At 33.8% G+C, this 23,440-nt stretch overlaps 1 protein-coding gene and 1 long non-coding RNA gene across 2 annotated transcripts in view; both read left to right on the forward strand.

Annotated features, from left to right (window-relative positions):
• The first annotated feature begins 5,229 nt into the window (after positions 1–5,229).
• On the forward strand, positions 5,230–9,896 carry LOC109176479. The gene is made up of 3 exons (XR_002053383.1): positions 5,230–5,417; positions 6,974–7,117; positions 9,483–9,896. It is a non-coding gene; the product is annotated as an uncharacterized LOC109176479 (long non-coding RNA).
• A 5,828-nt stretch (positions 9,897–15,724) lies between these two features.
• The window catches only part of LOC109176372 (disease resistance protein RPP13-like), a 23,606-nt gene continuing 15,890 nt past the window's right edge, over positions 15,725–23,440 (forward strand). The window contains exon 1 of the mRNA XM_019325815.1: positions 15,725–15,735. The gene's annotated coding sequence lies outside the window, so the exon portion shown is untranslated. The remainder of the gene's footprint in view (positions 15,736–23,440) is intronic.

The following is a 23,440-nucleotide window of genomic DNA, read 5'->3' on the forward strand; positions in this document are numbered from 1 at the left end:
GTGAGGTATGAGAGTCTTTGAAGATAGGATACTAAATTCCCCTAGAAAGTAGTACATGTGTTTAGGTTTCAATAGTTTGGTAGGAAAGATTATTCTATTGTGTAATCTCAGGTTACAAACAGTGTACTTTAAATATTAAACTTTTAGTGGATTTAGGCAAATTCTCAAATTGAGAAGTGCCTCGCAGATTAGGGTTGTTTGCCCAAACTGCGTTACAAATCGTTTGTGTTACAACGTCAGTTTCAACATCACTGTGTGCTGCGCATATATATATTTCAAACTCACTGCCCAAATTCCTTCCACATCTATGTTTCCAAGCTTGGATTGTTCAATCTATACAATCCAGCTTGTGAGGGGCTATTAGGAGAAGCGGATGGTTGACACCTGGCAGCATCTCAAGCTTCTTCCTTTGTTATTTTTCTGTTGCAGTTAGTTAGCTTCCAACATTAGATTTCCATCTTTTTTTTCTTCCAAGTTCAGGCTTTGTATATATGTTGAACTCCTTCCCTTCTTGAGTTAGTTGAATGAAGCAGTTTTCTTTCTTCCTTCTTTTTCTTTCGTTCCTTGTTCTCTCTAGCAGCACTGATTCGCCACATGAAGTATACCAAAATGGTTGAATCAGGAAGTGTATGCTAACTAGACTTGCAAGAATGCCTCAGCTTGTAGGGAAGGGGTGGTTATGTTCCCTGGGTTGATTTCTTGATTGGAGGTTAGAAGAGGTCCAACCGACACATTTAGGTGTCAAAGAGGATGCCCTAGCGGCAATAATTTACCCAAACCCCTACTTTGCTAGGTATGTCATCCAATTGTTGACCCAAGAGTTAGCAAACATTATCAACGAGTAGTCTAACAACAATGGGGGTAGCAACCTAGCTGCGCGTAATAGGCGACTGCGAGCCCAACACCCAAGCTAACCCACTTCCCACTTTGCTGAGCACTCCTCAAGGCGAGAGGAGCTTGCACGAAGGATCGTGTTTGTGACATCCCGATATTTCAAATTCCGGCGAGGTACCGACGGGCAGTGGCAGCGTGGCTGATTTCCGACGAAGCAAATGAAGGCGACGATGGGCAGTGTAGCTTGGCAGCAACGAAGTGTGGAGGTTCATAGGTAAGGTGTATATTATTGTTGGTGAACTTGTTATGGTGATTAAACATGAAGATGAAGATAATATGTTGATATTGTTGAAAATGGTGAAGTTTAATGAAAGGTATTTAACACTAATAATGATGAGGTTTATGAATATTGTTGAAAATGGTGAAGTTTAATGAAAGGTATTTAACACTAATAATGATGAGGTTTATGAATAATGATGTCATTATGGCTTGTTAATGATGTGGTGAATGATGATGCTATGATCAATGATGGAGGAGCCAATGACCTTGTGGTCTAATAACACCAAGTTGCTCTCCCATATGGAAGGTTGTAGGTTCGAACTTCAGTGGAGGCGGTATTAACTCTTTGTGCTTCAGTATGTTGAGAAAGTAGTTATGAACTGATACTATATTGTAACAGAGTTAGTAGTACTCAAAAAAATGATTAATGATCGAGGAAAATGATGATTGGTTGGTGATTAAGGTTCATATTGGCGACTAAGGTTAATACCAATGATGATAATGGTTATAATGAAGTGATTATGTTAATAATGGGTTAAGATGATGGTTATGATTAAGTAATGGAAATTATTGGTCTAAGGATTATGGTGATTATGGAAGGAATTAAGTGCTTATAATAATGGTGATAATCATTTGTAATGGAGATTTAAGGATGATGGACTAAAGATGATTATGGTGATTACAAATGTGACTAATTAATGATTAATGATTAGTAATAATGGTATTAATGAATAGTAATAATGGTATTAATGAATGAATAATGACTATGGAGGTGATTATGAATAGTGATGATTAAGTGATAATTATGGGTTATGGTGATGTTATAATTTAATGATGATGATGATGGGTATGACTGCTGGAACTAGATTATATATATATATATATATATATATATATATATATATATATATATATATATATATATATATGTATATATATAGCATACTTAACAGTTAACACAAGTCTATACTAATGTATTTGGGAGTTTGGTAGATGGAAGATAGATTATGTGGGTATGAAGAGAGAATGGATTTGTGAACCAGATGGAGATGGAGTCAAGAATGCATGTCTTTCTTGGATGTTTGTTCCATTGCCACGAAGCTAGATGAAACCATGAGGGTGGTATTGATGAGGATACGGAAGTTTGTGCTTCGGTGGAAAGGGGTGGAGGTGACCCCGGCAAAGAAGCAGGAGGAATTTCAGTAGACATACTATAGATTAACCCAAAAAAAAAAAGTCAATAGATACGACATCGTTTCTTATTTTTAAAAATTTTAATAATAATAAGTTGAGTCGTACTAGATCATTATGAAATAATAAAATATAATAATAATAATAATAATAATAATAATAATAATAATAATAATTACAAAAACAAAAGATGAGGGATCATTTTTTATCCCTCATTGGAAGTGGAACAATGAAGGAGCCTTGGGCTCCCTCTATAAAAGGTTCCTTTAGAAAAGATTATTTTTTTTTTGAATATATTTCTTAGTAGAGGCGGTTTGTTCAAGCTGTTGCTCCAAACCATTGAGTTATCAAAAAATAAAAAATGATGGATCTGTCATTTACCAAACAAGGTCTTGGCTTCTATGACATAAAAAATGGTTGGGGTTGTGTAATGGCGCAAATTATGTTGTGGACTCGTGTTCATAGTGCACGGATCCATAGCATAATGATTGGTGTCAGGGACGGATGCACATTGTTACTGCAGGGGGCCTTGGCCCCCCTCCCAAAAAAAAAATTAATAATACTAATATGAGTGAAGCCTTTGGAGGATTTAGAAGATTTATTAACTGGGCGTCTTGGGCCCTTGGCCCCCCTTCCCCAAAAAAATATTAATAGTATATTATTATTTTTTTGGCCCCCTTCACCCAAGTATTAATCGTTATGCTGTGGAACTGTGTCCATCTTGCAAGGTAAACACGATTCTATGTTCATAATTACTGAATTATATGTTCATAATTATAAAGCTATATATTCATAATTTTAGAACTTTATATTCATAATTATTGAACTCTATATTTATAATTACAGAACTCTATGTTCATAATTACTGAATTATATGTTCATAATTATAAAGCTAAATTTCATAATTTTTGAACTTCATATTCACAATTATTGAATCTATATATTCATAATTACAAAGTTATATGTTCATAATTATGTTCACAACTATATGTTCATAATTTTTTAACTATATATTCATAATAATGAACAATTTTACTATTGATTGCAATGCATCTTGTGTCATCTACTAAGTTGCTTATTTAAATTTAAGAGATAGTGGATGAGATGAATTAGTTGCAACTGTGAAGTCTTTTTGTGAAACTGTCAACATAATTGTGCCGAATTTTGATACTCAATATATTGCAAGAAGAGGAAGTCTAGGCATCAACAAGATGAATTAACAATTGTGTATCATTACAAATTTGATATTTTTAAAGGAAAATGGTCAAATAGACCCTTTAACTTTTGATAAAAAAGCAATTAGGCCCTCAAACATTAAAAAGCTTCAATTACACCCTTGAACTCTTTAAAGTTGTACAATTAGACCTATTTACAGGTTAACAGGTAAAAAAATTTTAAAAAAATATTTTTTTAATTCAATTTTTGCCCGCTCGTCGCCGGCGACGTTCTGGAAAGTGGCATACGTCGCCTCCTTCCAGGTTTGATGATAAAACAATGGAATGAGGAGGCAAACGTCAGCAATATAGGTTTGACTGGAATGAGGAGGCAAACGTCAGCAATATAGGTTTGATGATAAAACAATGGAGTTAATTATTCTCAGTTCATCGTTAGATCCAAAAGAGATGCGTATATCATTCAGAATTGATGATATTTGCAAGTTGGTAGAGAAGTTTTACCATCAAGTTATGGAGTTAATTATTCTCAGTTCATCGCTATTCACTCTCAAATTAATATTGGCCCCCGCACCAACAAATCCTGGCTCCGTCCCTGATGGGTGTAATGGACCATCGGAGTGATATTGCAACTTTTGAAATCTCTAGTGATCTGTCTCTGGTGGCTTCATCTCGAGCAGCATCCTCCCAGGTGACTTATCTCGTGTTGAAAAGCTAAACAGATCACCGAGGCATCTTCAGAAAAGTATGCAGTTGGAAGAAAACATGTTACATGAATCAAGGATGATCTATATTAATGATCCAAATTAGACCAATGGTGAGTTTGAATTCACGGGAAATGAGATTCGAACTATAGCAAGTATACAATACTTAATTTTTTGCCTAAGAACATTTTCATTCAGTTCCACCGAGTTGCTTATTTATATTTTCTAGCTATTGCTGCTCTAAACCAGCTTCCACCGCTTGCAGTATTTGGTAGAACTGTGTCTCTGTTTCCTCTTCTATTTGTGCTATCTGTGACAGCTATAAAAGATGGTTATGAGGACTGGAGTAGACATAGATCAGATCAAAATGAGAATAATCGAGAGGCTCTAGTCCTTCAATCTGGTGAATTCCAACTGAAAAGATGGAAGAAGATTTTTGTTGGTGAGGTTGTGAAGATCCATGCTGATGAGACGTTTCCTTGTGACATGGTGCTATTAGGGACAAGTGATAATAGTGGAATTGCTTATATACAGACAATGAATTTAGATGGTGAATCAAACTTGAAGACACGGTATGCTAGGCAAGAAACAACTTCATTAGTTGATGAGTGGGCAGAAATATCTGGGATTATAAGATGTGAACAGCCTAACAGTAATACCTATGAGTTTACAGCAAAACATGAATATCTATGTTGAACACTGCAGTATCTCCATCTAAAAGGAGCAGGCTGGAAACGTACATGAATCGGGAAACCATTTGGCTATCTATTTTTCTTTTCATTTCATATTTCATATTGTGCCTAGTTGTAGGAGTTGGCATGGGTTTATGGCTGAAGCCTACAAGGAACAGCTTGAAACTTTTCCATATTACCGGAGAACCTATTTTGATAATGGGAAAATTGGAAAGAAAGTATACCAATACTATGGGATTCCCATGGAAACCGTTTTCTCCTTATTGAGTTCCATCAAAGTCTTTCAGATCATGATACCTATCTCTCTCTATATCACTATGGAGTTGGTAAGATTGGGACAGTCGTATTTCAGGGTGAATCACCATATGAACAAGCACTGGTTGCCGCAGTTTCTGCTTATGGGTATACACTTTTGAGTGGACTTCAGGGCATATTTCAATTGATGTCAATGGTGAGAAACTAAGATTGGATGTGTTGGGACTGCATGAGTTTGACAGTGTGCAAAAAAGAATGTCGTTATCAAATTACCAAACAATACTGTAAAGGTGTTGGTTAAATGTGCTGATACTTCCTCGCGAGGTTAACACAATGTGATTGGATCTAGTGTTACAAGCCCCCTGATGGGATTATTGATCTCCTTGAGGATGATAGTGCTACAATGACTACTACTGTGAGCAGTGTCTAGACTACTTATGCTTATATTATTATTGTGCCTCTCGGTGATTATATATTATCAAAACTTGACAGGATAATAATAATCATCTTCATCTTCATCGTCATCTTCATCTTCATCGTCATCGTATCTAGACCGACTTTTGCAATAGTGATTGATACACATATGAGATGATCACTATTGGCCATAGGCAGGGTACTATTCCTCTGGCACATATTGATACACTGTGGCAGAGTATTGTCCCTATTGATCATATTGCAATTTGGGGATCAATTGTTAATCACATATGGATGCATGGTGGTGGTGGACTCTATAGTGATCTTCCCTAATTATGGTCCAATATACCAATTGATACTTACTCATATTGCAATTTGGGGATCAATTGTTAATTACATATGGCTGCATGGTGGTGGTGGACTCTATAGTGATCTTCCCTAATTATGGTACAATATACTAATTGATACTTACTCATATTCCAATTGGGGGATCAATTGTTAATTACATATGGCTGCATGGTGGTGGTGGACCCTATAGTGATCTTCCCTAATTATGGTACAATATACTAATTGATACTTACTCATATTGTAATTTGGGGATCAATTGTTAATTACATATGGCTGCATGGTGGTGGTGGACTCTATAGTGATCTTCCCTAATTATTGTCCAATATACCTATTGATACTTATATTGCAATTTGAGGATCAATTGTTAATTACATATGACTACATGGTGGTGGTGGACTCTATAGTGATCTTCCCTAATTATTGTCCAATATACCTATTGATACTTATATTGCAATTTGAGGATCAATTGTTAATTACATATGACTACATGGTGGTGGTGGACTCTATAGTGATCTTCCCTAATTATTGTCCAATATACCAATTGATACTTATATTGCAATTTGAGGATCAATCGTTAATTACATATGACTGCATGGTGGTGGTGGACTCTATAGTGATCTTCCCTAATTATGGTACAATATACCAATTGATACTTACTCACTCATATTGCAATTTGAGGATCAATTGTTAATTACATATGGCTGCATGGTGGTGGTGGACTCTATAGTGATCTTCCCTAATTATGGTACAATATACCAATTGATACTTACTCATATTGCAATTTGGGGATCAATTGTTATTTACATATGGCTACATGGTGGTGGTGGACTCTATAGTGATCTTCCCTAATTATGGTACAATATATCAATTGATATTTACTCATTGCAATTTGGGGATCAATTGTTAATTACATATGTCTGCATGGTGGTGGTGGACTGTATAGTGATCTTCCCTAAGGTACAATATACCAATTGGTTAAGTTGCCAACTTACTGGCTCACCATTGTACGTATAAAGTTTTGGCGTTGCTTCCTCGCTTTATTTTCAAGGCAATACATCCAACTTTCTGGCCTTCTGATATACAGATAGCTAGTGAAGCAGAGAGATGTTGAGACCTCGTTCTTTGTTGTCCTAGACAGATCAATATACCAGCTGATGATCAACGATGGATCACGATGGATGGCCAAGGTTTAGAAGAAAACATTGCTGGATTCCACAACTGATACGAGGTATATTTCTTTTCCAAAAAAAAAAAAAACTGCTCAAATATATTTATGAACACAATAATCCAGATGGCAAGCTAGGATTTACAACATAGCAAAGTAATGTGACATTTCAAAATTTAAATTTCTATGTTTGATTCATGTTATATTAGGAAATATAACATTACTCAAGAATGAAACATACCATACACATAGCTTCATAGGATTTTGAAAGAAATGTGATTCCCTTACCTTTCTTAGGGTATTTTAGATTACATTGAATGTTTGTAAATTTTATCATTTTAATTTTAATTATTAAAAAAAAATATTTTTTATGTCAATTTAAGAAGAAAAATCATGCACTTTAAATTTGACCTAGATGAAAAATGACAAAATTGTCTATCACATTTTTTAGGCTGGTGAGACTCAATCCTTGGTCGTTCTTCCAAACTTTCACATTTATGACCAGTTGAGCTGTCCATGTGGGTTGTTAATCTTAGACGTTGATTTAGGCAATATCAATGGTTCTAATTTAAGCACACAAATCACGCACCTTAAGAAGTAAAACAACGCACCTAAAATTGTAAATTAATGCACCCTAAGTTTCTTCAAAATGCACTTTTAAGTTCTCAAGTGAAGAACTAATGCCTCTTAAGCACAAAAGCTACGGTCCTTAATAATGAAAATTATGCATCTAAAACTTTAGACCAATGCACTTAAGTTTCAACAACTAACGAATTCTAAGCATAAACATCATGCATCTTAAGCACAACAATCACGCATTTTAAGAAAAAAAAAATCGCACACCTTATGAAGAAAAACCATGCGCCTTAAAATTTGACCAAGATCAAATTGCCACCTCATTTTTTAATCATTGTTAATCCTAGATATTGATATTGATTTTCATAAGATCAATGACTCTAATTTCACCACATAATTGCACCAAAACTAGTCAACCATAGGCGGACCTAGCATGGGGGCAGCTGCCCCCACTCACCCCACTCCTAGCCCTTCTAAGTATATGTGTATATATATATGTATAGTACAGCTTTTAGGTATATGTATTTGAAAACGAATAATTTACACAATAGATTAGTTAGTCCAGTTGGTAGGGGTGTGTACTATGTTTTGAAAGGTCAGGATTTCGAATCCCCTTCTCAAATTATCTATTTTTTAGCTAGCTTCCAAAAGCTCTTTATGGCTTTTTGACTTTCAAGTTTCAGCAGCTCATCCTCTCCCCCTCCCTCTTTCTCTCTCTCAGTTTCAAGAGCTCCTCTCTCTCTCTCTCTCTCCCTCTCTCTCTCTCTCTCTCCCTCTCTCTCTCTCTATATATATATATATATATATATATATATATATATATATATATATATATATATATATATATAATTCTTTTTTATATTAATAATGACATGTGTAATTTATAACATATTTTTTATTTGAATTATTTTATTAAATTAATTATATTTTATTATGAATATTTTTATAAAATTTTAACGTATTTTATTTTTCACTTATATCCGCCCCCACTGAACAAAATTCCTGAGTCCGCCACTGTAGCCAACAACATGTAAATCCATATATATATATATATATATATATATATATATATATATATATATATATATATATATATATATATATATATGGATTTACATGTTGTTGGCTACAGTGGCGGACTCAGGAATTTTGTTCAGTGATATATATAACCAAACAGAATTATATTACATACTTTAATTTTAACCCATTACAGAAATTTAATGTTCTCAATAATCTAACATTCTAACAGTATAATATTTTCTAAAATAATATATATTGCGTGAACCAAACGGTCCTTAATGCAAAGACAGGCGTATATCATACATTTAATGCCATCTGGAATTATTAATTTTGTATGTTCCGTAAATCACGAATGTTGTCACCATCTCCCTCCAGAATGACGACATTATTTTGCAAAAGATATCTTCAAGGAAGGTGCTAGATTTTTTTCTTCAAAAAAAGAAAAAAAAAAAAAAAAAAAAAAAAAGGAAGGTGTCAAGGTGCTAGATTGCAATGGTGCTTTTCCTGTTTTGCCCTTTTTTTTGGTTTGTTGTTAATTTTTTTATATCTTTATTTTTATTTTATTTTTAAAAAAAAAAGGTACAAATAAGTCAATGAACTATTTGTGAATAGTAATTAAGTTAACGAACCTGAATAAATTCTAAATTCATTCATGAACTCAAGAAAAAAGAACAATTAATATTTTTAACAGGTTAAAATGAGTTTGCACGGATTGAGATGTTTTGTTTATATTATTATTATTATTATTATTATTGTTGTTGTTGTTGTTGTTGTTTATGTTGTTAAATCATGTTTTCATCATTAACCAACACTACCTCACCTAAACTTTCAGGTGGCGCTGCCCATTGCCACGCCACCGGGGAGCTGCCCTCGACGACCAAATGCTAAAACATGACGGAGGGAGAGTCTCGATTTGTCGTCGCTTGTTCTACCTTCGCCGAAAACAGAGGGCACTGCTGCTGACCGCCATCGTCGTCGACCAAGAGAGAGGGGAGGTTGAGGGCTGTTGTTGGAGGTCGCAAATTGCGTCGCAGATTTGCTGCTATTGTTGTTCGCCTAATGCTGCTCGCTGGAGTCCATGGAGGTTCGCGGGAGAATCTGCCTTGTCACCGTTGATCTCCTGCCGTAAGCCACTGCCGTCAACCACCAGACGGAGGAAGACATTAGCGAAGAGAGAAAAAGTGATAATAATTGCTCTTTTATATAATAATAAAATATAAAATAAAATATACACATGCCATCCCAATCAACAAGCACAAATTTGTTTTTTTTTTTTTTTTTTTTTTAAAGCACATAGAGTCAATAGTCAAAGTTCAACTTGATACCATTAGATTATTACAAGGTCCTTGGTCACAAACTTGTTGTTAACATAAAATAATTACATTTTTTGAAATTTATTTGAGTTTGATGGCTTAATTGCTATTCTTAAAATAATTCAATGACATATTTATATATTTTTCTTTTTATTTTTCTTATTATTGTATATTTTGTTAAAATCTTAAACATAAAATTTGTATTATTAAAAATAAATTGTACTATTTAAAAAATCTTATCAAATCGATTAAAATAAGTAGTTTAACTTTTATATTATCTTATAAATTATAAATGTAATAATAAAATATTAAAATAACAAAAAAAAGTGTGTTTTGAATATATAATTATTAATGTGCAATCTAACTATCAGTTTAAACTTTTATTTGAGAGAAAATGGCACTTTTTCCCCCTATGTTATATACTTATAGCACTTTTTCCCCCTCAATTATTTATGTAAGCACATTAGCCCCCTCAATTATTTTAAAAGTGGTGGTTTTCCCCCCTAATATATTAAATTGACATTTCTACCCTTAAAGTAAACATTTTATTTATTTTACTTCTCCAACAAATTATTGCGTATATGTAGCGATTACCACGGTTCGGTTCGAACTGAACCAGACACTATAACAATCGAATTAAAAATTTCAGTTATGATTCAGATCTAGAACCCAATATTTGGATTTCAATTTATTAAATTTAAGAATAAAAAAAAAACTGGATCATGAACCGGCGGTTCTGGATCCCGTTCGCGATTTTGAACCGTCTTTATTTTAAAATTTTATTTTTTATTTTAAAATAGTTTAAATTCAACAATAAATGTATTTTATTTTTTCAGTTCGGAACATGAACCGGCCATTCCAGTTCGCGATTTTAATAAACTCTAAATATCGCGTTTTGATTATAAATTGTAATTGGAATATTTTGGTTTGGTTACTATAGTATCTGGTTTGAACCAAATTATAGTAATAATTTATTGGAGAATAAAAATAAATGAAATATTTATTTTAAGGGTAAATATGTCCATTTAACATTTCAGGGGGAAAAAGAGCCACTTAAATAATTGAGGGGGAAAAAATGCTATAAGTATATAACATAGGGGGAAAAAGTGCCATTTTCCCTTTATTTGAGATAGAACATATACTTTACTTTGATATTAGAGTCATGCCAACGGACATGTGTCCTATCATTTGATACGAAAAAGATCATTGGAGAAAAAATTAAAACTAAACAAAAATAAAATTATCCTCCTCATACACCATCACCACTATACGTTAACTCAAATGTACGCAACAGAAGAAGAAGAAAAAAAAAAAAAAAAAAAAAAAAAAAACCCACCACTACACGTTAACTCAAAATGTATGCACGGAAGAAAGAAAAAAAAAAAAAGAGAGCTCTCCAAATTCCTCCAAAGGTTCTCAGAGCTCTCCTTATTGGATGCCCTATTGACCTATTCACATGTGAAAAAAAAAAAAAAAACCCACCACTACACGTTAACTCAAAATGTATGCACGGAAGAAAGAAAAAAAAAAAAGAGAGCTCTCCAAATTCCTCCAAAGGTTCTCAGAGCTCTCCTTATTGGATGCCCTATTGACCTATTCACATGTGAAAAAAAAAAAACCCACCACTACACGTTAACTCAAAATGTATGCACGGAAGAAAGAAAAAAAAAAAAAAGAGAGCTCTCCAAATTCCTCCAAAGGTTCTCAGAGCTCTCCTTATTGGATGCCCTATTGACCTATTCACATGTGAAAAAAAAAAAAAAACCCACCACTACACGTTAACTCAAAATGTATGCACGGAAGAAAGAAAAAAAAAAAAAAAGAGAGCTCTCCAAATTCCTCCAAAGGTTCTCAGAGCTCTCCTTATTGGATGCCCTATTGACCTATTCACATGTGGGGACCATTTTTTTTTATTTTTGAAGGGTCGGGACACATTTTCTGACCTAAACAATTGATGCGGAGCGATGAAAACTTTAATGTAGGGCCCAGTCACGACTTGCAACTTGTTTGTTTTTTTTCTTGTTGTTGACACATTGTAGTCTTTTAGTCCATAGGCATCCATCTGCAAATGGACCGCACACTGCTCCACTTATTTTTTTGAGTTAATTACCAAAATGTCCCTTGATTATAGCGAAATTACCAATTTAGTCCTTGACTATTTTTTTAACAAATTAAGTCCCTCAACTTTAAAAATTTTAACTAATTTGGTCCTTCGTTAGTTTGACCGTTAGTCAACCGTTAACTGGGACTAAATTGATAATTTTGTTATAGTAAAGGGATCATTTTGGTAATTAACTTTAGGGGTGGACAATTCGGTTTAGTTTTCTCAAATCGAACAGTACCGAACCAAACCGAGCTAGTTTGGTTTGGTAATATACCGAACAACCGAACGGTTTTGGATTCTTGTATACCGAACGGTTCGATAAAAAACCGATCCGAATTGTTCGGTAAAAAATTAAACTGAACCGAATACCGTTTGATTTTTTTTTAGAATAATAATAAATAAATAAAAAGCAAATCCAAGTCCCTTGCTGTTTGCTCTCCCTTCAACTCATATTATCACGGGTATCTCTCGTAAATATTTTATTTGATTTCTAAGGTTTGTTATCAAAAGTTCTATACTATGTGTTATGTGTTTACATAGTCCATATCCAAAGTCTAATATATAACAAAATAGCAATCCAAAGTTCAAACAGTATTCAGTTTGGTTCGGTTTTTATGGAATAATTCAGTTCGGTTCGAGTTTTTACCGAACTGTTCAGTATACAAGAATCTATTACCGTTGTTTGTTCGGTATATTACCGAATCTAACTAGTTTGGTACGGTTCGGTTCGAGAAAACTGAACCGAATTGCCCACCCTTAAAGTTAATTACCAAAATGGTCCCTTGACTATAGCGAATTACCAATTTGATCCCAAGTTAACGGTTGACTAATGGTCAAACTAACGGAGGACTAAATTGGTTAAAATTTTTAAAGTTGAGGGACTTAATTGGTTAACAAAAATAGTCAAGGACCAAATTGATAATTTCACTATAGTCAAGAGACCATTTTGGTAATTAACTTTGTTTTTTTTTTTTGTTCGGGAACGCTTATCTGTCCTTGGCATCTCACATTCATTTTTTTTGACAACTCCACATTTTAAGACCCGAAAGCTTCAAAACCCGAAATATGATGCATCGGCGGCATCAACCAAACTGATTTCAACACAAAAAAAAAAATGAAAATAAAGAAGCATGAGCGAACTGACGGCCCTCTCTCAGATGAAGACCGCAGCCCGGATCTGGATGCGTTCAGTAGTCCAAGATCTATTAGACCTCTCTTCAACCTGCTCATGCCGGCCGGCCTATATCCAACGGTTTCAGCTCAAATAGGGAAGCTCTTAACAGATCTCCGTTGACTGGGAAAATCTACTCATTTTAGGTGAGATCAAAATTAGTTTTTGCTTATATTCTTTCGGATCTCCGTTCAAACCCGTGTTCTACTATACAGGCGTTAATAAATATCACGATCTACTCTTCCGGCCTCCATCTTCAATTCTGCTCTTCATACATGTCTTAACTACAACAAGGTATCTCTCTCTCTGTGTCTCTCTGCTCTTCATACATGACTTTTGCTAATTCATTTTATATCCTTTTATTTTGTTTTCATGGATTTGTATATATTGTTAAATACTTAAGCATAAATTTTATATTATTAAAAATAAATTATATCATTCCAAAATACAAATCAAAACAAGATTAATATTGAATATATATTAATTAAAATATAAACTACATACAACAGAATTAAAATGATTACATCTAAAATTGAATTGTATTGAAATTATTATTATTTACCTAACTAATTATATTTTATATTCAACTAATTAAATATAAACTAATAAGCTTTTAAATTTTGGAAAACCAAATTATTTTTAATGTAGAAGTAAAAATTTAGTGTAATGGATTGGATATTAATAAAATTTGGTGTCAAAATATTATTTTTGTTGCGTAGATTTTTAGTGTTTGGTCCTAATTTTAGAGATGGTCTTTAGGTTAGATTCAATAGTAGTTTCTCAATGGTCTTTGTAAGTTTTTTTTTTTTTTTTCTGGTGGTGGTGGTGGTGGTGGTGGTGGTGGTGGTGGTGGTGGTGGTGGTGGTGGTGGTGGTGGTGGTGGTGGTGCATATAAATGTAAATTTTTTATTCAACTAACTCAATATGTACAATAATCACTAGGGCAAACCCTAGGACAATAACAAAGGAAAAAGCATACCTCAAAAGAGGTAAATGGCCCAAAGGCCCAATATCAAAACATAAAATTTTAAAAGCCCATTAATTCAACCTCCTGTAGCAGCCCAAAGAATTTCAAAAAGTCCTTGTCCAAAGCCCAAGAAAACGTCAGAAACCAGCCTTGAAGAGTGAAGACAATTATCCCCCGTAAGCATTACGGTCCAATAAATCCATGCCCATGAAACAAAGGAAAAAGCATACCTAAAATGAGGTAAACGGCCCAAAGGCCCAACATCAAAAAATAAAATTTTAAATGTCCAAAAATCAAAAGCCCATTAATTCAACCCTCTGTAGCAGCCCAAAGAATTTCAAAAAGTCCAAGTCCAAAGCCCAAGATAACTTCAGAAACCAGCCTTGAAGACAATTACCCCAATAGTTATGCTGTGCAACCGAATGTACCATGCGCATGGTGCATACGGTTCAAAACGACGTCGTTTTGATTAAAAACGCGCGTCCCACTTAAAAAAAAAAATCAGGTTCGACTCTCAGCAATAGCATTATTGTGGATATATAGTTATGAATTGTGGATATATAGTTATGAAATTGTGGTTATATAGTTATGAATTTATGGATATTTAGTTCATTCATTGTGGATATTTAGTTCAATCATATATTGTGGATATTTAGTTCATTCATTGTGGATTTTTACTTCATTCATTCATTCATTGTGGATTTTTACTTCATTCATTCACTGTGGATATATAGTTATGAAATTGTGGATATATAGTTATGAAATTGTGGTTATATAGTTATGAATTTCTGGATATATAAAAATGCTATTGCCGGGAATCGAACCTGATTTCTTCTTTAAGTGGGACGCGCGTTTTTTTAACCAAAACGGCACCGTTTTGCAACTGTATGCACCTTGCAAGGTGCATTCGGTTGCACAGCATAATGCGCAATTACCCCCCTTCAGCATTACGGTCCAATAAATCCAAGCCCAAGAAAAATTTCATCCCAGGCTGCCAAAATCTCAATGCCCAAAATTAGATCTATTTCTTTCCTTAGCCCCTTTAACTTAAAAAAAATCACCAATTGAGCCTAATCCACTTAAGGAGCCCACAGCCCACAACGGACAACACGGCCCAACATAAATATCTTCACAAATCAGTTTTTGAATCCAAAAACTAAATTTAAGTCCACTTGGGGCGAAAACCCAGGAGCAATGTCCAATAACCAGTTGAATACAATCCAATAATACGGCCCAGACTTGTAGTCCAAGGGGCCCACCACAGATCAACCCATAATGATTTTTGCGAGCTAAAAAGCCCGCTAAAATACGAGTCTAAAGGAGGTTGGCCCGCCCTGCCCTGCCCTGCTGTAATCCCGCGGGTTTTGAGGGGGCCCACAAAATTTTAAAAGTTTAAAATTATATTAAAAATTATAATATCAAATAGGTAATAAATGTATACTAATATAATTTTGATAGTTTTTTTTTTTTTAATACATAATTTGAATAGTTTAAATATATATTAATGCATTTGTAATTTGTTGAACTTATTATATATATAACAAAAATGTTAAAATTCAAAAGTTCTAAATTAACCCTTTCGTGTTTTCATGTTTCAAATATATACTTACAAAACACAAAATAATAATTTATCATATCTATTTTATAAATAATTGTATATTATATTGTAATTTAGTCCGACAAATCCAGCACTAAATACGAAACAAAACGATGTGCGTGGGAACAAAACGGAGTGGGTATGTACAGTTACGTACTGTGCGTGAATCTTTGCTAAGCTTTTCTCAGTTGTGACTCAATGATTATTAGTTTAAAAATTATATTATAAATATAAAATTATAAACATATAGTTCTGCAATTATGAATATAGAGATTCAGGGGTCGTTTACTTCATTTTTCTGTTTTTCCATTTCCAGTTTTCCATTTTTCGAATTCTCCAATTTTCCTTCTCCATTCCTCCAGTTTTCTATTTCTCCAATTTTCTAATTTTCATTCTCCATTCCTTCAGTTTTTCATTTCTCTAATTTTTTGATTTAGAATAATAATATTATTATTATGTAAAAAAACCGCCGGTGGTTATTTAAAGTGTATGACTACGTAAAAAAATTAATTAAAGTATGTACGACGGTTATTTAAAAGCCTGTTGTCTATTAAATGACGTAATATAAAAAAATATATAAGATGGTGGTTATTTTAAAAACATCCGTCTATTAATAACTTAGGGATGAAAAATATAATTTTTCCTAATAATAATAATAATTAAAGAAGAAGAGAAAGAAAAGGAGTGACAAATTAAAGAAGAAGAGAAAGAAAAAGAGTGACAAGTACGTAATAATAATAATAAATACAAGAAGAGCCTCAGCCCTCAGGCGCCGCATGCTGATAAAGAAAAATACACACCAACAAGATTCGAAACCGAAACCTCAAGGACAAGAGACACAGTTCACCCCTTATTTCCATTCCTCCATTTGGAGATGTTTGTTTTGGATTTCTCCAAATTCCTGAGAATTTGGAGAATGGAAATAGAATATGGATTTGGAGGAATAAATTTAGTAAACAAGTTTTTCATTTTCCATTCTTCCACTTCTCTAATTCTCTATTTTTTTGAAAAAACCTCCAATTTTCCATTTTAGTAAACAATCCCTCAATAATTGTGAATATGAAAGTTCAAAAATTATAAATATATAGCTTTATAATTATGAACATATAATTATGAATATAGAAAGCATAACGAAAGCATAACGATGGGCTAAAAAGCCTACCAAGTCGCTCAAAATTTCAAAGCCTACCCCACCCTTTTCACGGGATGAAACAGGCTTCATTTTGACAACTTTAATAGAATACATGCTATTTTATATACCTAATAATTGAAAAGTGAAGTAATTCAACATCAAATTAGATACACAATATAACTTATTAAAAAAATAGATATGATTGTCCAAATAGTGAAAAACATACTAAAGCTAACAAAAACAAAAAGTAGACTCATCCATCCTTATTCAAAGGTAAGCAAATCTTTCTTTGGGGATGAAGCAACCTTAAATCTCCAATCTCTAGGCCAAATGTCCCACCCAAAAGAGGTATCGGTAGACATTTGAGATATACCAAAAAAAAAAAACAGAAACCAAAGTAAAAGTATTTTGTAATATCAATGACATGGTAATTGAAGTACCAAATTATTCCAAACAGTTTCCCCAGATCAACAGTTGCTTTGCAATAATGATGCACAGATTTACGATAGATCTCGTGGCGCAGATGGACTCTTCCTTTCTTCCGGGTTGATTAGTAACCGCCTATAATTAGACGGAAAAGTAGATGGGTTGTTTTCTCTTGCTTGCGCGTGGTAAACCATATGAATGCTGGCATAGAATAACAGAGCCAGGGTCATGACAGCTAGGGCGATAAACATATTCTTTCTAGAGATTGAGCCGGTTATTGTAGATTCCTTCGCCATCACCAAATATCTGTTATTATAACACAGAACTTACAATGAGATATTCAGAAACGTTTGTAGTATATTCAGCAAGTCATAATTTCTCATGCAGTAACAAATGCAGCTAGTATATCTAGTTTAAAGTGCTTTTTAGTACACATTTATAAGACTATAGCTAAGTTAGTCGAACAATGAATTTACTAAACAGGGTCTTAAAAGATTGTATGATTCAAGTTTATTTAATTGAGTCGGCAAGGTTGATTGAGGCATGCCAACACAGCTCATTTCATTGGTGTAAAGGGTTTGATTAATGCCTGGCAATTAATCCTTTCAAGGGGGTGCATACTTTACAAATAGAGTTTCTTACCCCATTCTAACATAGTCCAGTGGTTTTACTCCATCCTCCCAACCACAACTCCACAACACCCTGTTCAAACCTTACAAGCAGCCCATGCTTTGGTTTATATTGGGTATGGTTTTGTAAAATCATCATTGGGGTTGTCCTTGAACTCTGCTTGAAGTATATAGCAGAAGGGTCAAATCAGGAAGTGTTTGCTAACTAGACTTGCAGGAACGCCTCAGCTTGTAGGGAAGGGGTGGGTATGTTCCCTGATTGGGGGTTACAAGGGGGTATACCTAGCAAGGTAGGGGTTGCCGCTAGGGCATCCCCTTCGACGGCTAAGGTGCCGATTGGAACCTAGCTACGCGTAATCGCCGACCACTAGCCCAACGCCCAAGGATCGTGTAAAGCTTAGAAAACTACTAATAGAATCTAGATGATTCATAATGCTCTGCAGAGATCTTAGAAACCCTATATCATAGACTTAATTCACACATACAAAACAAAAACTATAAATAGAAAAGGGGCATTCATTACTAACCTAGAGGTAAAAAGGGATCCGATCCCGATCCCGATCCTGGAGTTGTGCCGTTGAATCTGGAAGGGGCTGCGCCGGCTGCTCTATCATATCATTAGGGTTTTATAGGAGGCGTATGCAGTTTTTATATAGAATAAATTTCACTTTTGGTCTCACAACTTTTGATGTTCTATCACTTTTGATGCATAACTTTAAAATTTTTTGATTTTGATGCCTAATTATGTTATTTTTATCAATTTTGGTCCTTTTGGTCAAATTGACAGCGAAATGTTGCTGGATTTTATATTTTTAGAGGTAAAATCGTCATCCTAAGGAAACATCTTCAATATCTTAACAAAATCACTGTAAGATCATATTTATAGGTGTTTGATCGATGAGAATAATGGGGAAGACGGGCAGAAACCAGACAGATCTATGGGATTTATAGTTTCGACGATTGGCAAACTCCTCTTTTCCTCTTAATATGATTTTTCTTTTGTTTAAATATTGAAGTTCTTTCCATGGGATGACGATTTTTCTCTTAAAATATAAAATCTGAAAATATTTTACCGTCAATTTGGCTGAAAGGACTAAAACTGATAAAAATAACAAAGTTAGACACCAGAATTGAAAAAATTTGAAGTTGTGCACCGAAAGTGATAAGAACTCAAAAATCGTGAGACCAAAAGTGAAATTAATTCTTTTTATATATTCAATACTCCGATATATTTGGGTTAGGTTTTGTTTATTTTTTGGGCTGAACTTTTGGGTATTATGAATAATGAATTTGATTTTGAGTGGTAAATAAATGGGCTAAATTTTTGTTTGGGTTGGCTCTGGTTGTGTATATAATAGTGCTGATTATTATGTTCAATATAAATCAGCTAGAGTTTTCTTACATAAATTAATATTAATATGTGATTATTTTTTTTAAATTTTTTTATAATAATTTACAATTTATGTAATTATTCGATCTAATTTTTTAGTTTTATATATTATATTATAAGAGATTACCAATTTTTAATAATTTACAAATTTTAATGCATGTTGGAATTTATAATCTGTTTGAATTATAAATATTAAGTCATCAATTGCTTCTTCGTTAAGTTTCTTCATAAGCTTCTTCATTTTCTTCATCCCTTCCTTCTTCTTGCAGCGGCGGCGGTGTAGCGGCAAGGCAATAGTACCTTCTTCGTTCTTCGAGCTTCTTGATCGTACTGCAACAGCAACAGCTCCGGCTGCTTCATCTCATCTTCTTCTTCGATCTTGCTTTCTCCTGCTGCTTCATCTCATCTTCTTCTTCGATCTTGCTTCATCTGATCTTCTTCGTTGTTGACGACGGCGACAGCGACAGCGAGCTCGGCTGGTGGCGATGGAGGCGGGTTGGTGGCAACGACGGCGACAGCGACAGCCAGCTCGGCTGGTGGCGACGGAGGCGGGTTGGTGGCGACGACGGTGACAGCAGCTAGATAGATTTAGCAGCAGCAACAAGCCACGGTAGACGGTGTTTATCCCACTTCTAGAGCTCTCCGATAGAGATAATTGAAAGATGGCCGACGCTTCGCCGTCAACGTCGCCGCAAGACGGCGGTACAATCATAACGATTCTCGATGTCGACGCTTTGGTTAACTGCTTGAGCTTCCTTTCCATTCAGGACGTTCTGAATATGGCCATGGCCTCTAAAGACCTCCAAGCAGCAGCGTTTTCCGACTCTATATGGCTTTCATTCTTCAGGTTCTTCTCCGAAACCTAGCTAATTCGATTAACATCATTCAATTCGTTATTTTAGTAAAACGGCACATAACTACAAAACCAGTGACTGTCAGTGATCGATTAGTTCCTTTGTTTAGAAATAAATCATTTGCTTTTATTTTTTACTGTTTATTTGAATATCTGGAAAATTGATCATAATGGATGCTTTTTTCTCTGATCAGAAGTGGCAATATGAACGCATCAATGGAAAAGTTGGTGGAGCTGAAAGACCATTTAAGAATTCTTTCAGATTCTGTTTTTTGCTGTCAACTACGGCTGGGGGTTTAGGAATTAACCTTGCTTGTGATTATATATGACAGGTACTTTAGGACTTATATTACATTTTTCTTTTTTACTTTTTCTCTTTTCCCTTCGATTGATAAAGTCATGTTCTTTTGTACTTGTGTATGAATTTGTAGTGTGGGCCACATGTGCGTGCTCATTTCTATTGTCGCTTAAGACATTAATCTCTTTATTGGTGTGAGCTTCTTGATCCATGCCAGAAATGAGTTGTGTGCTTATAGATGATTAAATGAATTTCCCTAAGAAGTAGGAATATATTAGAATTAGGGAGTAACATATCTGGAAGACTATATTAATTTCCCTAAGAGTTGTGAGCTTCTTCTCTCTTTTGGTTTACAATCTTTCAGATTCATTAATTTGAGGACGAAACTATATTACATACAGTATGAATGTGAGATAAAGTTTTTCAATTACTGAATTTGTTCATGTAGACCTGCTTTCCCTATTGTCCAAGCAAGTGTCAATAATTTACCCTTAACTAAACCAGTATAATTTATAAACCTAATACTTGAGGAGGAAAAAAAAAAAAAAAGATGTTTATATGCATTCCCCTGCATTTTGGTCCAACAAAATGTGATTGTTTTACAAAAAATTTGTTATTCTTGTTAACTAACATTATTATACAACGACACCGTTTTACTCTTGAGTCGCTAGTCTGCTGTTAATCTGTTAGCTGTTGTTAGATATTTTCCTCATTCTTTTCCTTATCCTTAATATAAATAGGGACTATAGATTGTATGGGATTTTCATGTTTGGACTAATCAGATATCTCTTTTCTCTCAAATCTCTCTCTCTACTTCCCTCCCTATTCTCTCTCCCGCCCTCTGCATTTCTTCTTCTTCTTCCCCAAATTCTGCCTTCTTCTTCTTGTAATACTGTCCTGCCTTCCCTTTCTCCCCTGCTTTGATCTAAGAAACATTACAAAATATAACTTGGAGTCTGTATATGGAATATGTATGATATCTATCGTGATTTGAGATAATTTGATGGGTTTTCAGATGTTAGCTAGAACAGTGATGAAATGCATGCAAAACCAATATAATAAATTAATAATATCACTATCAGGCATTATATGGAAATAGTCAACCATTAATAAACTCCACAATTTTCTAATTAATGATCATTCTAAAAGAAATTACAAAATGTGATTGCAGAAGATTTGCGCAAGTATAATTGATTCCAAATAAGTATAATTATAAACAACTAGTATTTGCACCCGTGCGATGCACGGAATTGATTTGTTATAATATATTAAGAAAGTATAAATTGATATATAATTATTTAAATTAGAACATCAAATATTATATAGTGCAATTAAAGATATAATTCGAATCGTTTATATATTTTGATGTTATCATTGCTTGAATTTGTGCAAATAATTACTCAAATTAATAGCTAATGTCTAGATGTACGCATGCGATCCTATAATTTTGAAGATTTTATTTATCATTGTTTAGTATTTTCATACATTAGGCAAATGTGCTCGTTCTCTAACAACTCAGTTATAGAAATGAATTGATATCCTTCTTCCAAAAGGCTGAACCCCAACCCTAAGGGCCCCCCACACTCTGACCCGACAGAGCATTTAGAAGGATGTAAATCATGGTAACTCAACTGAACATGAACCACAGAGGCTAGACCGATGCTCACTGCGCACAAGGAACCCCCCTCACTTTGAGAGGTAGCTCCCACACTGCCGCGGGTGAGACTCGATCCCTGGTCATTCTTCCAAAAATGAATTGCTATCTTTATTCATTTGTTTGGAAGATATATCTTTTTGTCTAGATATATAGCAATTTTTTCATTAAAAAAAAATTTAATATCACCAATTATATTTACACATTATTGAAACCTCTTTGTAGACAACATTGGTAGTGACAACACAATCTTGTTCATCTTCGTCTAGAGCTAACATCTTCTCCGTCAGGACGAGTTATTTGGGTGAAAATATATAATGGTAGAATATCACTCAATTAGTTATCCTTTTATCTTTTCAGTCAATTCGTAATATCAGATTCATTTTCACCAATTATTCTTTTTTATTTTCAGTCAATTAGTCAATTAGAATATCAAATGCAGTGATATTTTTACCTAACTTTCGTTCCATTTTTAATTGATGATGTAGATATTATTATTGAAATATTTCCGTTCCATTTTTAATTTACCTTTACTATTGTTTAAAATATGCATTTACTATTGATAATGTAGAATATTATTATTGGAATATTTTCCTCCAATTTTTAATTTCCATTCTATTTTCAATTAAAATGCAATGATTAGAAGAAGATACTTTGGACTTCTCAATACTTGCCCACATTGATTTTTTTTTTGGTAAATCCAGGGTTTCCACCGTCGGACACAGTGACTAATCGCCTCGCTAAATTGTAAGCACCTCTTTTGGGTGGGACAGCTGGTTTAGAGATTTAAGGCTGCTCTATTCCCAAATCCAAGGATGAACCCTTGACCTTTGGTTAACGATGGATGAGTTTCTTACACTCAACCACACCCTCCAGGTTACTCTCCTACATTGATGGGCAAGCAATTATGTTTGTAAGAGGAGCAATGCTCCTCTTTCCAAACATTTTCAATGCGAGATCAAAATGATCCCACATCATTTACAAAGGGAGCCCGTGACTCCCGTTTGTCTTCTTCTTATTTTTTTTTTTAAATTTTAATTTTATTTTGTATATCGTTTTGTTTGGATTATTATTATTATTATTATTATTATTATTATTATTATTATTATTATTATTATTATTATTATTATTATTGACAAATTTTTTATTTTAACAATTTATCTTTAATCAAAACACCAAAAATATTATTTAATAACTAAGTAATTTGCTCCAAACTGCTAAAAATTAAAACAACACATATATTTTGGGTTAATCTT

This window comes from Ipomoea nil, unplaced genomic scaffold (assembly GCF_001879475.1).
Source record: "Ipomoea nil cultivar Tokyo-kokei standard unplaced genomic scaffold, Asagao_1.1 scaffold0706, whole genome shotgun sequence".
NCBI classification, from domain to species: Eukaryota; Viridiplantae; Streptophyta; class Magnoliopsida; order Solanales; family Convolvulaceae; genus Ipomoea; species Ipomoea nil.